Genomic DNA, 17,955 nt, shown 5'->3' with positions numbered 1-17,955 from the left:
AAAATATTGCTATTTATTCCAGGCCTGGGAAAAATTCTCACATCAGTGACCCTCCCTCGCACAGTATGACTTTCCTCTAGTCTTCAAACCTTCAAGCGTTCACTGAAAACCCACTTCAGACAAGGTTATGATATTCCTCAACCACCATCTTAATTTCCCTAGATTACCCTATTACCACCCTCTACACAGCTAACACAAGACAACAACCCTATGACCAACATTGCCACACACACACAGCCCACTCAATAATTTTACCTTTGCGTTCTAGCTGGTCCATTGTGCAATATGATGTAGCACATGCCCTTGTGTTTCTAACTCCCATTGTCCCATAGATTGTAAACTTGCAAGCAGGGTTCTCTTACCTCTCTGTCTGTATGTATTACCCAGTATTGTTTTATCAGTGTTTGTTCCCAAATGTAAAGCGCTACGGAATTTGCTGACGCTATATAAATAAATGATGATGATGATGACTGTCAGTCATGGTATTGTGTTTTGTACTATTATATTTTAAAGATTGATATAAATGATCACCGTCCTCACCTGTATAACAGGGTTTGAAGTGTAAGTTAATATTTCATCTCCATGAAGTTTAGTGCGGTTTATTTATGTAGTTATTGCCTCTGAGACATGAATACATTCTGTAAGACTCATTTAAGAATCACAAAAGATTCAGAACCACTTGTTTATATGCACAACTGTGCCCCATTGTCTGACCAGTGCACACCCATCCTCAGCCCTTGTAACTGCCCCTGTAATACGGGGCTGCATCTACATTTGTGGCTTTAAAGAACAGCCTGAAAATGTACATAATGGAAACAGTAATATACAGCTTCAAAGTTCAACTTCCAAGCACTTTATACTTTCATTTCATGCCATAAATTACCGCTGGACTTTGCTTCAGTCAGTTGGGGCTGTGTTTATTACATGTGTTCCTTGTTCTTATGTGTCTACATGTTTTATTTACTGTGGTCAAAGTGAGTCTAGAAATATGAGTTAATGCTCATGCAAAAAGTATAGGATAAGTCTTGTTTTCCATCACCTCAATGTTACTTCTGCCACCACAAAAAGGATTTCCTTGTGTGGAGAGAAAAATGTTATGCACCCGCTTGTTAAATAGGATGCCCCTCTCAAAATGGGTGTCTCCAGCTGCAGTCTTTTAAATAATCCTGTCCTGCAAATTAAATGTAATCCTAATGTTCGGGTACAAAATTGGGAACATTCTTGTGCCTATCCAGCCACAGTCGTACTGAGGACATTGCGACATGTGCTACAGCCCAGGATGCAAATTCGAGGGGGGCACTAATGTGGGATTAATTGCTTTGTTTTTAGCTGACATGATAAAATTCCTGCTCGCCTACTTTTCATAATTGCCCCTTGGAAGATGAGAAGAGGTGTAATGAAAGAAGAGGTGCTCATGAACAAATTTCACAATTTGCCTAGGGGGACTGGGCAAGGTGTATGATGACACTAAGTCCTTATCCTCGATAACACTATTCACACTAATGGACCCTCACAACTATCCCAATCTCCACTCACACCCACACTCGCTCCTCTTGTTTCAGCTGTGCCCTCTTCCACTTAGAATGTAAGCTCTCTAATGAGCAGGGTCCTCCATACCCTTTGTTTTCATGTCTGCATTTTTGTTGTCTACCATATATGTCCCTGTTTTATGTATGTCCCTGTTTTATGTATGTCCTGTTTTCCCTACTGTATGGCGCTCAGGTGAACCGTGGCAACTTGCAAATCTATGATTTGCAAGTAATCATAATAGTAATGGAATTTGGCAACTACGATTACTATTTATATATTGTTTTAGAAAGGGTGATGCACAAAGATCAATAAGCAGCCGCAGTACAGAGAATGTATGAGGGCTGTAATGCACTAGTCAGGCCCACTATGCAGTAAGGATGTCCATGTAGAGGGTCAACCATCCTTCCTTTTCACTTCAAAGCAGTGTCCACTGTCGCTTCTACCAAGATGGGTTAGTACCAATGGTCTCTCCTGCTCAGTGCACAACAATATCTAGTTAGGGCTCTATATCCAATACATAGCAAGGCAGTCTCTAATTAGCCCAGCTATTTACCTTAGCTGAATTTTTCACCCACCACATTGATGCTGTCATCTTGATCAGTAAATCCATGTGCTTCTATATAATTTTTATTAATATTACCCTTCTACCTAAGGCCTAGGGATTATGGGTAGAGCCCCCTCTTTTCAGCATGAAGCTGGTTTTAGCACACAGTCTTTTTGCAGGCTAATGGGCTCCCCCTAATAGATGCTATAGTCCTGTGCTGACCATTCTGGGTCTGGTTGACATAATGACCGGTGGAACCCGAACTGCAGGTTTGCTTTTTATAGTGGTGACCAACCCAGCCTGTGTAGCTGGAGCTTGTTAATAAGTTAGCTGGCACCAGGAAGATACACCTCCTAAAATGTACTTTACTTACTTAATACATCATCATAGGCTCAACTTGCGTGTTCACAGCCTTCCTGCATGTGAGCTTCAGTATTCTTCCCTCCAGTATAAGTGCAGCAAGTGCAACTTATGTGTAATTCATAATTCGGGTGAAAGTTTTGGCAGATATGACCATCAAAATACATTTTACTTACTTTTTTTTCTGAATAAGACCCTAAGTTGTTTGCAAATCATTATTATTTTGTTGCAATTGAGGTCATTTCTGAAAATGGCAGCCTGCAGCTCATCTGCTGTTTTGTGCAAATGTGCAACAGCCAAATCATAGCTATGTGTAAGGCGCAGGGGCCTAGTTTGGGGCAATTGCTAGATGGTGCAGAGGTCTAGATTTTACAGAGACCTATATAGTGGAAAGGCCTATATGGTGCAGAGAACAGATGGTGAAGATCCCCAGATGGTGTGGGGGCATAGACGGGGCATGGGCCTAGATGGTGCAGTAGACAATGGGTCTCAGTTTAACTTTGCCAATCAGACATGGAGTAAATAGTTACCCACCTACAAGCTGTAGTACAATATTCTATGAATGAATGATGATGATGGTCTGCAGTGTGGACCCCGGGCCCAACCGGGCCCTGGTAATCAGGTTGTTAGGATTTTGGCTTCATGCTGAATTTGACTAAAGAATTTTACCATTTGGTGTTAAATTCATCCCAGGTAACTGCAATATTGAACTAAGAGTGAAGTTCAGGAATAAAACACTTTGTACCGGTGAAAGGAGTCAAGAAAAATTCCTGTTAGATGTTTTGTCACAATAGCTTTTTTGGAAGATATAATTTAAGGATTTTTATTTCCTGTTTTGGGAAAAGACAACTTTAGAAATACTTGTTTTACAACTTAACTACTGAGTACTAAAATGTTAGTAATGACACAATAGTAACCTACAGTACTATAAAATTCTTCATTTGTGAAACTGAGAACACAAATATAATATTATATATATAGTATATATAGTATATAATATTGCTTATCATGTATATATGAGTATTGGCTTATTACACAGTCTATATTGTCATAGACAAGGGGGAAATAACATTTGCATATTTCTTGTACTTTATAATGTGAGTCAGTGAACAAAGTACAGAACACTATGATTATAGCAGCATGGGATATATTTTACCTGTGTTACTTCTTACATATAGTCACCACTATCTGGTTTTGCTACTGAAAGCACTGCCAAGTTCTAAATAGAAATATCTATCCTGCAGTAATGATCTCATAATGTATATGCACAATATAATACATGGGGTTTGTATAATGTCAGGCAGATTTACAGCAAAAGCATAGGGGTAAAGTACCATTTAATCTGTGTAATTTACTTAGTATTCAGAGCCTCACAGATCTTGCACCAGGGAGGACCAGGCACAACAGACATGTCTCCTATGACGCATATCTTCTCCTGCTTCCATGCCTACATAGGTTGCAAGATGCAGGGATTGCCCTTACTGTACTTGGGCTATGCCAGCCTGTCCCGTCCATCCCCAACTATGCCTGTCTGCATGAAGAGAAGCGCAGTGGGAACATACATCTCAATGTGCATAAGAACTGAGTCGTACTATATTTACTGTGCCTGCACAGTACAGAAATGTGCATTGTGTGCTTATATTTTGGACTTGTGTCCAACTCTACAAGAAGCCATTTTACAAAAGTTATTTCACTTTTTCATTGCTGTTAACATATTATTAAAAATAGCCTCAAATGATCTTGTTTAAAGATCACCTTTCATCTCTCTAACAGGTCCTCTTTGATTGAGTACAAGGTATTCACAGACAGCAGTAATCTCCACCCCTCACCAGGGAGAAGCTCAATAGCTCGTAAATAATCACCCTGGATATATTACAATCAGCATGACCTGCATGCTGCCCTTTCTTCAAGTCACCACTCATCACCACTGAGTACCACTGATATGGAGCAAGGGGTTGTTTTCCTGTATCAGAGAACCACAAGATTATCCCAAAAGAGGAATAGAAAGGTAATGCGCTCAATGTTCCTCTCCCAGGCAAACTGGTTGATGGGAAGGGAAAATCTATTTTTACTACAGAGTAGTATGTACTTAATTAAATAGGACCTATTACAGAGGTGGCAGGTCCTCTGTGATGGGTTGTGAAATTTCTTCATGTTCAAGACGGTTATAATTTGCAGTATAATGACTCAAGCTCCACACAGATAAGACCATGGTTGGGAAACAAACTCAGGACCCCGGTGCTCAATCAACTTGATTTTGTTCAAATATCTGATTTCATTAATCGAAGGGAAACTTCAGTCTGCTGCTAATAGCTAGGTCATAATTCTATTTTGTTAACAATCATTTGAAAGTACTGTACAGGCTCATATTTGCTCATACAAAAATTGGTATGCTTACATTCTCTTCTAAATCAACCCCTTAGTGTCTGTATATTACCAGTGATGTTAGAGGGTTTATCCTGCCTTGGAATGGGTCTATGTGCTCAGGTGTATCCATCTGATTTATAGACATGTCTTATCTGTGCACTAAGAGATCTTTCCGCTTTATTGGACAGAGCTTCAGGAACGAAAATAAAACTTTCTTCGACCCATAGAAAGATAAACAAGTAACAAGTATGTAGAGATCAGTCCAAAGGTCTAAACAAGATAAACTTTTATGTAGAGTCAGTTGCAGTTTTATCAATGGGCTGGAGGATAAAGGATTAAATGAACATGTGTCCTATGAATTGGAGAAAACACTTCCCTGTACTGAGCTGTTCCGGTAATTAAACACCGATTTATACTAGTAAAGTGTATGTAAGGTGGGCATTAAATAAGAAAGTACAAATTACAAGAAGTGTGACCAGCACCCAGAGGAACAGATGAAACACATTTGTATGAGGAAGGAATAAAAGAGACAAAGAGACCCGAGGGACCTGGAGAGGTGCAGAAACTTACAGGAACAGTGGAAGTATCCAAAAGACAAAAGTACCTGGGGAAAAAGGTATGTATATTTATATAAATAGCTCTTGGGCTGCTCCAACACACACAGTCTGCTAAGTGTAATTTAAACATATTTGGTATGCAGTGAATATAATGTATATGTAATGCTTAATTATGTAACTGTCACATGAAAGATTGTGGAAGTTATAGGTAAACTCAGCTGGATATTAGGAACATTTGTGTAAATGTAAATGTTCTCTTATACAGGACTTGGAATTTTCAATTTTTTTGAAAGATTAAGTGTTCCTCAAGCCCAAACAATTACTGGAGGAAGAATCATTGATGTCAGTTGAAGTTACTTGTGTAGCCATTAGGGTCTGGTGCTTTATCCTTAGTAAGGGGTTTTATATTCACCTTTACTTCTGTTTCAGACCAAAGAGCATTAAGAGCTGGTACAGAGAAATAGGAAGGGGGCAGGTTAACTACATCCAGAGAATTAGAGATTTTGTAGCCTACCGAGTTAGCGAACTTTAAATTTGTATTCTTGCTTGTCGACCCCTGAGCATTATAACTAAAAGATTATTGACTCTATTGCCTGGGGGAAGGATATTAGTGAATGTGAGAGAGTGCTGTCTGTTTCTGAGCTATGAGTGGAGTTTGTAGTTGTTACCTTACTGCAGTGAGTTTTTTTGGTATTTATCGATGGATGCTGTTTGTTTTCCGCTTCTAACAGTGACATATTTTTTGCAAGGAATAGAATTACTAAAGCTTCTAAAAAGGAAAAAGTGGAGGTGTAGCCAATAGCAACCAATCAGATTCTAGCTATCATTTATCTACTAGATTCAAGAAATTGGTAGCAAGAATCTGATTGGTTGTTTTGGACAACAATTTTTCTATTTACAAGCTTTAGTAAATATACCCCCAGGTATTTTTGTAACTGGGCAATTGCTCTTTTAATTCTAGCAGCTATCTGTACTCATAGAGGTGTTGTAATTTTGGCTAATTGCTATGGATATGTTAGACCATGGTGGAGTCCACGAGAACAGCATGAAATTATGCACTGCACTGTTATGCTCTTCCTCTTGTTTGCTTATCAGATGGGGTGTGTTTTCTTGGCTGTAATAATCCCGACAGCAGTTAGCCCAACGTAAAAATTCTGAATAGTATCAGCCCAACAAAGAGGAAATATAGAATTGCCATATAGCGGACATACAACTTTCCCTACGCGCTTAACTGCCGGCAGATATAAAATGCGAATGTGTAAAATGTCTCCAGGAAGAAATGACGTCAGTTACAATGGCCAGAGTGAGATTGCTGGTTTTAAAGCGGCAATGGCCGGACCAGATGCCTGGATAACATTATACTGGGATGGAGAGTAACCGAGGCAAAGTTATTTATTTCTTATGTAGATTGTAATCTTGAAATATAAGGAATGCTTAAGATTTTTATTTTGTTATTGTGTTTCTTAATCCATGGCACACTGGGACCTCTCATCTCAGTTCTGCCTTTTCTCACTAATTAATGGAATATTACAACCATCAGTTCTCTGCCTCCTACATACCACATAGGGTGTCTAGAACAATATCAGCTTTTTGGAACTTGAGGTTGGAACCTCACTGCAGCTACTGCACTAGGGGTGAAAGGCTAATGTTCTTCATAGGAAAACTGAGTCTCTGAACGGAAGAAAACTAGAGTACTTAAACTATACCAAAGATAGACAACCTGTGACTCTCCAGCTTATATGAAATACGTCCCAGCCAGAGGATGCACAGGTTACCTAAGGCCTCTGTTCACTCTCCTGACCTTACACACCTTTATATATTCAGTCATAGAAAAGAAATTATACTATTTTTTTTTATTTAGTCTTTAGATGCCTTAATTATCGGTGGAACTGGTGGCCTGGAAGACATAATCCTGTATGAATAATTTACTTTACAGAAGAATTTGTCCTGATCAAGATGGCGCAACAAATGTGTCATAAATTTAACCAGATTAAAGATATTCTGGGTAGGACTAATGGTAAGTGTAATAATTTGTTTATTATGACAGTAACCTATGCTTAGAATCAGATCCTTCCCTTATAGAATTCCTGAAGCCTAAAGTTCTGAGGATAAAGGGCAGGGAGGCTTACAGACTCTTTAATAAAAAAACAAAATGTATAAACAAATTAGGGGGACAATTAATATGCTGGCGAGGAACTGAAATTAATTTCTGAATAATGTTAAAAATATCATATACACAGAGACAGTTTACACAATGAATCCACTTTTAACAATTACACATTTAGAATATGAATTGGCAAAATGTCCCTCTAGGTCTTTGAGTCTAATCTGATATCAGCCACTGTTCAAATTGGTGATTGCAGCTCTCTGACAACCAATTAAAGTTCAGTGCAGTACCAGAAATTGAATGCTCTCAGTCACTAATGGAACAGTGTGTTAGATTTTGGCTTACATGTCCTGCTCTGACCTATTGGAGTTGTGCACTACAGTCAACACGGTAGTGCCCATGATCATTGAATTAAAACTGCTGCCTAGTATTAGTATCGCAGAGTGACTGTTCCTTGAACAGTCGCCCTGTACTGTCACTGATTGATAAGACTGATGAGAGAAATGGAATAAGATGAGCTCTGACCTGATTTTACTTTAGTCATAAGGATGGGGACATAATTATTACACTACACACCAGGATTGATTACACAGCCAAACAGCAACAACAAAAATTTAGTTGCTGAAGATATTTGAACAAATTTTAGGTATTTTGTGGATGCTGAATTCAAAAATGAAAGTAGTTTTTTGGAATTGGCTTTAATTCTTGCGATAACGGATACCCTTAATTAATAGGGAACTTATCTATAACACGTGCATATGGGAATCTACCAGAACATTCTAGAAGATAAGACACGCAAATATTCTCGGTGTTCACTCATTCTAGAATATTCCCCTTCCATATATAAGTGATCGGTCATCCAACCAGCAGTTAGTTGACAGTTGTCAGTTGAGCGATTTAAAGCTGTCTATTATGCTTGTCTTGTTTCTTGTCTCAGTAATATATTTGTATACATTTATTGGAAAAAAGTGACTCAGCCTTTCAAAAGAAAACATGACTGTGGGTGCAACAAACATCATTAATGAGCCATTGGTTGACAGAGAAAAAATAATTCTTCCACCACTCTATATCAAGGGGACTAATGAAACAATTTGTTAAGGTCTTGGACAAACATGGTGATTGCTTCAAATACATTTGTAGATCCTTTCCTGGACTAAGTATGGAAAAACTAAAATTTGGAATCTTTGATGGCCCTCAAATTTGTAAGCTTAGCAAGGAATCTAATTTCACAAAATTTATGATTGGCATTAAAGCTTCTGCCTGGTGCAGTTATATCTCAGTTGTCAAGAACTTCTTCAGACAAGCAGACAAATTTGAAGAACTGATGCAAAACATGCTCACAAACTTTAAACATTTAGGTACATGGCATAAGGTTACACTTTCTCCATAGCTACAGATTTCATCTTGGTGATTTTGGTGAGGAACAAGGGGAAACGTTTCATCAGGATACAAAGGTGATGGAGGAAAGGTATCAAGGCACATTAGACAGACACATGATGGCTGACTATTGCTGGAGCCTCCAACATGATTGTCCTGATAACCCACATAAAAGAAAATCGTACAAACAGCATTTTACTATGCATTAATTGCTATTATCCGAATCAGCTTACTATGATTATCTGTTATTATACTGAATAAAATGCCAATATGCATGTGTTTACTTTTGTATGATTTGGGACAATTTCAATGCATATTGTATGTAGGCTTTGCCTGATCTTCTTGGCAATCTTAATTAATTAATTAAGATTAGAAGAGCAATTTTAAGGCCTAAATGTACAATGTGTGGAAAAATATGTTCACTTATCTGGTTATGTGTTGCACATTTCTTAAGATACTCAACTCGAAAACAATTGTGTAAGAATGCGGCTTTGCACTTCAAGTGTATCATCTTGTCACTAGACACACCAATCATCAACTTGATGGCGATGACTGATGCTTTAATTGTGCAAAATAATATATAAAATAAATGAAAACATCTGGAATAGCCCCTCCCCCCAAAGTAAACCAGTGCACACACAGCCTGGTGTGTTACAACTAATGCAATGGGACAAATAGTGTGGGGGTGTCTCTGCAAAAACTAAAAACAGCACCAGGCTATGGCTGTTAGAGATGTGCGCTGAAACTTGTGTTTGCGGTTTTGAAACCATTGTCGGTTGTAATCCAAGTTCGTGTTTCAGCTTTGCTACCGATTTTGTTGAACAAACATGAAAGGTTTTGGTTTTGGTTTTTGATCTGTATTTAATTAAAAAATGTGTAAAAAAAATGTAAAATAATGTAATTTTGAGCTGTTTTTGCTCCTATATTACTATTCATAACATTAACATTCATGTCCAGTCATTTCCAGTCTCATTTCTAATGACCCCTCCAAAAGAGTCCCAATTTTCACCAATTTTAAGAAAAGGCTGCTGCGATCTTACTGGCTAAAATTAGTGACAGAGAAGTGGCACAAATACAGTATATCGCACAAATACATGGCTGTTAAATAAAAGATACAAGCCCTAGACTAGGGGACACAATAGATGATCTGGCTGCTTTGCAAAAAAGCACTTTAGGGATTTACTTATTATGATACCTCTCCACTCTCTGATCTACTTCATAATCATAAAAAAATGAAATAGACAGTGGTAGAATTAATACAGTTACTATTAACATTAATAAAAGTTAACAGATGAAGGGGGCCTGCACATTCATCTATTTCTGTACTATGCACTTATCGTTGGGTAGAGTATTCACTGGGAATCAAGAGTTGAGCTTTCAAACACCTTGTTTCACTGTAAGTGCTTTATATGGCTTGAGTAAGGTAGATCTGGCTGAATACAAATTAGTATGTGCCTTAATGCTGCCCTTGTGAATCAAACAAGGGGGCTCGTCACTCATATATATTTGCAACTATGTAAATATGTTATGTATAATATGTCATGTATATCAATATGGAATGTATATAAAAATGTTTTTTGATATTTTATATAGCTCTAAAAAATGAAACCGCTAGGCTAGGTAATACAGGATCAGTCTGAGACAGTGGCAGATTCAGGGAAAAAAATATATGCAACCTTTTTTAGCTGCTAATTATATTTAATTAGGAGTTTGGAACCTCAGTCTATCTGCTCTATAAGATGCATGGGATGTATCTTCTAATTACTACTTTTTCTATGTTAAGTATGGTTCCAGTTACTCGTTTTACTGTTACTGCAATGGAGGATTATGGGATAAGAACTTTTCTGTAGATGTTCTTCCCTTTAACACTTTTGTGATTTTCTGCAAACATTATAATTTTGCCCAAGCAGGTGGGAAGTGGTGTCACTTTTGACCTATAGATGCAGTCAGATCCATGGTTATATTTCTACAGTTATGTTGGTAAAAGTGCCAAAAATATTAATAAAAAATAAATAAATCCGTCTTATCAAGTCAGGTGGTTCTTGTGTTTAGTCTGTTAAGGCTGAAATCTCTTCCACTATACAATTTCCTCCCTCTCAAAAACTATACATTTTAATCTTGCAGTATACAGTAGTCTCTCTCTGTATGTCTCCCTCCCTATCTGGCTGTCTGTCTGTCTGTGTGTGTGTGTGTGTTAGGGAATTTAGACTGTAAGCTGCAGTGGGGCAGGGACTGATGTGAGTGAGTTCTCTGCGGAATTAGTGGCGCTATATAAATAACTGATTATGATAATGATGATACAGGTTAATTTTTAATGTTCATTTTCTAGTTTTCATAGTAAGTTTTTCATGTGCTATATATATATGCTAATATCAAAGATGTAATTTCTCCCACATGTATCTACACTATCCACAGTCTCTACTCTGTAATTCTTGGTCTCTATTTTTACACCTGGATGTTGCTGACAGTTGTCCTTACACTGCTTGTAAAGTGTCTGTCTTCCTCCACCTGATTTTAATGAGACTAATTTAATTATGCTACAGCATCTTGGGTGGAGTACATATAAGTTAACCAATAAGTCACAGGACAATTTCGTAGTTTATCAGCTTGAAGCTTTGCTTTCTACTATGCAAATGATGACTGACTTTAGGATATAACTCATACAGCTACACTCACCCTTATTTGTCTATTTTGGAGGTGTCAGGAACAGACGTACACTCTAAGCGACAATGCGGTGTCAGGGAAGTTGAGGACAATGCACGACCGCGTTGGACACTCTGTTTTAGAATGGCCAATCTAGTACGTATACCAGTACCAGCAGTACCAGGACCCCTACTAGTACAAAGTAGACATAGTCTGAGCCTTGTCTTGACACTGCGGGTGGTGTATGATATGTTATTTTCCTTTTTTTGGACAAATCACCACATTCATCTGAAAATTCCCTGTGAATCCTCCTCCTTACATCAAGTGCTGATGTTTCTTTGAGATTTAATTTGACAAATAGTGTTTCGATTTTGAGGAAGCCGTCGTCAACTTTCTTCATCCATTGCATTTTTTACTAGTAGAGGTAGTAACATTAGCAGTACTACTACTGCCAGTACTGGCAGGGCCATCTTTTTCATTGGGCATGATGGGCAGGTGCCCGGGGGCCCCACAGGCAAGGGGGCCCCATAGGCAGGGCTTTTAATTACAATAAATAATCCTGCAAAAAATCCTACAAGGGTCACTGAGCAAGTACATTTATCTATCTCTAACTCTATATATCTATATCTATATCTATCTATCTATATCTATATCTATCTATCTATATCTATATCTATATCTATCTATCTATATCTATATCTATCTATCTATCTATCTATCTATATATATATATATATATATATATATATATATATATATGTAGGGGCCCTGGTGCACTGCTTTGCCCGGGGGCCCATAATGTTGTTAAGATGGCCCTCAGTACTGGTACTGGGATGGTCCTGACCTATACAGTAATCCATTGTTGCCAAGAGGAGTAAAACTACTGGAACAGATTGGAGCTACTTGTAGATGCCATCACACCAGAGGAACGTCCAATGAGATTGGGAAAGGAAGGAATGTTATCTTGCAATTCTTATGACATTGCTCCAGAATATACTTCTAACAAACAAGTTTTATATTTTATCGAGGGGTTGTGCTGCTCTGAGTCAAAGACAAGAACACACTGCTTACTTTTTTGGGGTGTGTATCTGCTGCTGACCCTCACACACAATCAGACTTTTTAAATATAGATTTTACTGAATAATCATTTCAAATTATACAAGTATTGAAAAACAGAAAAGATTAGAATGTAAAAATATATAGCGTTTTCTGGGGATGTGTAGCTGCATACTGACCCTCACAAACAGCCTTTTTTAAATATAGATTTCACTGAATGACCCTTCCAAAATGTATAGGTATTGGAAAATATAAAAGATTAGAATATAATAATATATAGACTTTTTTGGGGTGTGCAACTGCTGCTGAATCTCACATGCAAACACCCAGTTACTACCCCACTCAATATTACTTTCACTAGAAAATCTTTCAAGTTTAAAAGAGAAATCTGTTTGCTTTTTTGGATTCTGCACACTGTTTTTCTCAAATAATATACTAGTTAGTTCAGAATGATATCTTTCAGGCTCAGTCTGTATATACTGTCTATTACTATTAGATATACGCAATGCATTAACAACAACCAGTAGCCACTAGTATATGTAAAGTGTATTTAAGATTGAAATTAAAAGCAATTGATCAGAAAACTATTGTAGCTGACTATTCTCTACAGAACTGCTTTACAATAATGATAATAATGATTGTTTTCCTATGTCCCTGGTTCACCCTGAACGCTATTTTATCAGCAGAGCACTGCAGATAACATCCTCCCTAAACACTGTCTGTTCTAAAATGACACTTGAGAAAATGAGGGCAGACTGTATATACAAAATATGGCGATCCAAAACTTGAGAGAGATTCTCAAAAAAGAACAAAACACAGAAATTACGTTTTGCCTCATTTTGAGATCCGAGTTTGGCGGGAGAACCCGAGTCACTACTCGGTTTCACTAGAATCTCCAACGTCGGATTTCAGCGGATTTTGGGTAATCCGAACCGCTCATCTCTTATGGCTGTACAAAAAAAGTGCACCCCCGCAGGAAATACCAGTCTCGTGCACCACCCATGGCTGGTAGGTCTTGGGGTAAGAATAGCAAAAAGAGCTTTTATTTAAATTAATACTTAGCTTATCAATCATTCGGACCTATATTTTATGCCTGAGTCATTAGGGGTCGTTTTCCTTCTTCCTTCTTTTTTCTTCTTTTTGAACTTTTTTCTACTTCCAAAATGATTTCTTATAGGTTTCCTGATCCAATATTTCTTAAACAATTTGCTCACTATGAAATACTGAGATAGACAATCAGAGAACTTTATATTTATATTATAATGCTGTATAAATTTATTTAACATGTTATGTAATATAATATAATCATAATGATTATTTTATCATATCAGCTATTGTTCTAATTTCGCATCAGGGAATATAAACATTTTCTTATTACTGTTTTTCTCCTCCTGTTTTCAGATGCTAGGAAAAAACCGTCTAAGGTAAGAATTACAAGATATATAGAACACATGATACTTTATTGTAAGGTGTGATGTTTAGTGTTACCTAGACTATATCTGTGCTAAAAAGAGAAGTGTCCTGGAGTATTACCTCCTTTCTCAGTCATAAAGTGCCAACGTCACATCTCACAGCACATCGATGGTGTATAGAGACATAAATATGTATTTTTATGCTAAAACATTTACAAAGTTATATAGATATTGAGAGCAGAACCATTGGTTATAAAAATACAATCTATGTAAGCTGCTACAGGCAGCAAATAATAACAATACAATACAATAACGAAGAGGATATATTAATATAGACATACTGTATGTCTCTGATCTTATGTGTGTAAGATGCAAATTTCCCCACCGAGACTCTACACCAAAAATACAATATATTCCTAATACACATTTTTGCATATCTTTGACTTGCATCTCCCAACACCTGGAGAGGAACAAGGTCGGCCAGGGCTGGAGAGTGTGGGGCAAGTACTGTAAGGGGACGAGCCTTTTAGGAGATAGATCCCTTGAGGAGGCGGTTGCACAGGTATAATGATATGCAATGATGATGCAGCACGGTGGGTTAGTGGTTAGAACTTTTGCCTTACAGCACTGGTGTCATGAGTTCGATTCCCAATCATGGCCAATCATAGAGTTTGTATGTTCTCCCCATTTTTAAATGGGTTTCCTTCAGGTGCTCTGGTTTCCTTCCACACTCCAAAAACATACTAGTAGAATAATTGTCTGCTATTAAATTGCCCTTAGTCTCTCTCTGTCTGTGTGTGTATATATGTTAGGAAATGTAGACTGTAAGCTCCAATGGGGCAGGAACTGATGTGAATGATTACTGTGGAATTATTGGTGCTAGAAAAAGAGATGATGATGATGTCCATCAACAGCACTATCTGATTGGCTGCTTGTTTACTGACTCCTGCAGCTAAAAGTACTTACATTAATAGCGCTGTGGCTATATTATATGAAGTTGTGGCCATATATTTTTATTACTTAACTGACATATCCCATTTAGCCTACCGCAGAAAAGAAGATTCCCATTTGTTTTTAAGGGGAAACCAAATGTTTGCATTTAATATAATACATACAACTCACAGTTATTTCTAACACTGTCAAGACATTGTTCTCTTTCATGTATATGACACTTCAATACATTTTACAATATATTGTGTACAAATAAGGTAATGTGATTTTAGCATTTACAACTATCACTGTCAAGCTACCCCTCTATGCTACCTCTACACTTCTGTATGGTGTAAGTATACACATATGTACACCTGACATATGTCTGTATAAATGCTGTATCTTGAGATGCGTCAGACTGAATATATGCACATAAATGTACTTTTTCTTGTGTGCATCTTTTCCTGTGCACATTATGGATGCTAATGTGTCCACCTCTAAATGAGTCCTAATGAGAGGAGCAGCACTATATAAATTAAAGAGGAAGTGCATGCCAGAGGAAAGATGGGGGCCTGATCCACTAATGCACATGCTCAGAAATGCACTATATGCAACTTCAAATGCTAAGGTCCCTTATGACTGTCTACGATTTCAAAGGTGGAACAGGGAAAGGAAGGGGTGTATGCACGTACTCAATACATAGTAAGGGAGTGCCAATGTCGAGCGCACACACATCCATCCGATTTGTGCATCTCTCGGGACACGTGATTTTCCGGCCATATCACTTGCGCCAGCTACAGGTCAGGTGTAAGTGATGATTGCTAGTAATGACGGCTGTGTATACAGCTAGAACATGTGTTTACAATTGGGATCAACTGTAAAAATGCATTTTCTGTATGGTAGGCATTAATAACATCCTGATATATGTAAACCAAAAAGATGGCTGGAACTATTAAAGTACTATCTATCTCTCATAGACCTTAATCTATACTATAATATCATCAAAAAAAATATACTTAGTCATTTCGGTGACTAGATGGTCTTCGTGGATTTTTAATCATGTGACCCAAACATGTAAAACAAAATGTAATTCAGTGCATATTAAATATGGTGCTTCTAGATTTGGAACCGTACCCGGGAAACCCTAAATCTTAAGAATTCAAGGTAATAGTTCCAATACATGAATATGATCTGTTTAATACTAAGCAAAATAAAGTAGACAATGCAAATATGCTAGATTAGATGAACTTCTCTTTTAACTTCTAAGATAGATAGTAGTACTAGTTGTAGTAGTAGTAGTAGTAGTAGTAGTAGTATTCTTATTATTATTAGTAGTATTTGTTGTATTATTAGTAGTTGTTGTTGTTGTTCTATAAGAAGTTTTAGTAGTAGTATTAGCATTATCAGTTGTAGTAGTAGTTGGTGTAGTAGTATTATTAGAAGTAGAAATTGTAGTAGTTGTTGTAGTACTAGTATTAGTAGTTGTATTTGCTCTGAATCACCCTACCAGTTAAGTTATCAGAACCTGTTGTAGATGAGAGCTTCACCTTTAGCAACACCCGTCTCATGAAACCAGATATGTTCGTCCGCACTTAGTTGTCCCTTAAACTTCAGTAGTAATAACTTTACTCAGGTAGGTGGGCACCACACAGGACTTGGTAGTGGAATGCAGAGCAAAGATCTATATGAAAACAGGGATGCAGGATGCAACTGAACCAGATTAAGCAGATATACTGTGTTGCAATAGGATGTAGTACCAACCTCAACCAGTATAACAACTTGGCAGTGTAGACTTGATGATGGATGTAACGCCAGTTGTGGCCTTTGTGATGATGGCTCTAGAGAGCAACACACAGTATAAGGGAAAGTGCAGAGGCAAGATTGCAGTATAAATTCTGGATAGAGTAACACAGCTGACACAGGAAAGTCCAATAGAGCAGATAGCAGGCACCACAGTCCTGTGTCTGGGAAGTGATATCACAGACCATAGGCAGAGTCAAAAAACAGGCAAAATGGTCGGTCCAGGCAGAAATATATATAGTCTGGTTCACACGCAAGAAAATAGTGAAAAAGAAGACGACAGCCAAGGACAAATAAGACCAATGTGCAAGAGTAAATAAAAGAAAAATGTTGTCCGGCGCTCAGAGGCAAACAATATATAAATCACTGTGTGAGCATAAACATAAAGGAGAATGTTGTGCACAATATAACTATATTGGGGTTAAGCTCACCTGACGGCATCAAGGCATCTCCTGTAGATGAGTTCTTAAGCTAGTGATTCAAATTTCCATTCAGGGTGTTTCATTTAAAACCTTCCCCTGAACCTCCATCTTATAAAGCCTGCAGCACCTGTAGGGAGTGGTAAATGCCCAGAAAACAAACTAGAAAATAGTGAAAGAGAAAAAGGCGCGTTTCACAAGCTATAAGGTCAATCCAGGCAACAGGTGTGTTCAAGTCACTGCACAGTTCAAACTGAGTATCAGACAGGAGCAGAATATGTAATAATAGTTGTATTATTAGTAGTTGTAGTGGTGGCATTATTAGTAGTATCAGTTATAGTACTACCACTGTAGTAGTAATATTATTAGAAGTAGTTTTATTATTAGCAGTATCATTTGTAGTAGTAGTAGTAGTTGCAGTTGTTGTATTATTAGTGTTAGTAATAATAGAAGTACTAGTTGTAGTAGTATTATTCGTAGTATCAGTTGTAGTAATAGTTGTTGTGATAGTAGTAGTTGTATAATTGGTATTAGCAGACATAGTAGTTTAGTAGTAGTAGTAGTAGTAGTAGTAGTAGTAGTAGTAGCAGTTGCATTATTATAGTATAGTATTCATAGCTGTAGTAGTAGCGGTAGTTGTAGTAGTAGTAATAGTAGTATTAGCAGTAAAAGTTGTAGTAGTAATAGTAGTATTAGCAGTAGAAGTTGTAGTAGTAGTAATAGTAGTATTAGCAGTAGAAGTTGTAGTAGCAGTTGTTATAAAAGTATTAGAAGTAGTAGTAGTGTTATTAGTAGCTGTTGTAGTAGTAGTAATAATAATATTAGTAGTGGTAGTATAAAAGTAGTAGTCATT

The sequence above is a fragment of the Mixophyes fleayi genome, chromosome 7, assembly GCF_038048845.1.
Source record: "Mixophyes fleayi isolate aMixFle1 chromosome 7, aMixFle1.hap1, whole genome shotgun sequence".
Lineage (NCBI taxonomy): Eukaryota > Metazoa > Chordata > Amphibia > Anura > Limnodynastidae > Mixophyes > Mixophyes fleayi.
This window is presented reverse-complemented; position numbering follows the sequence as displayed.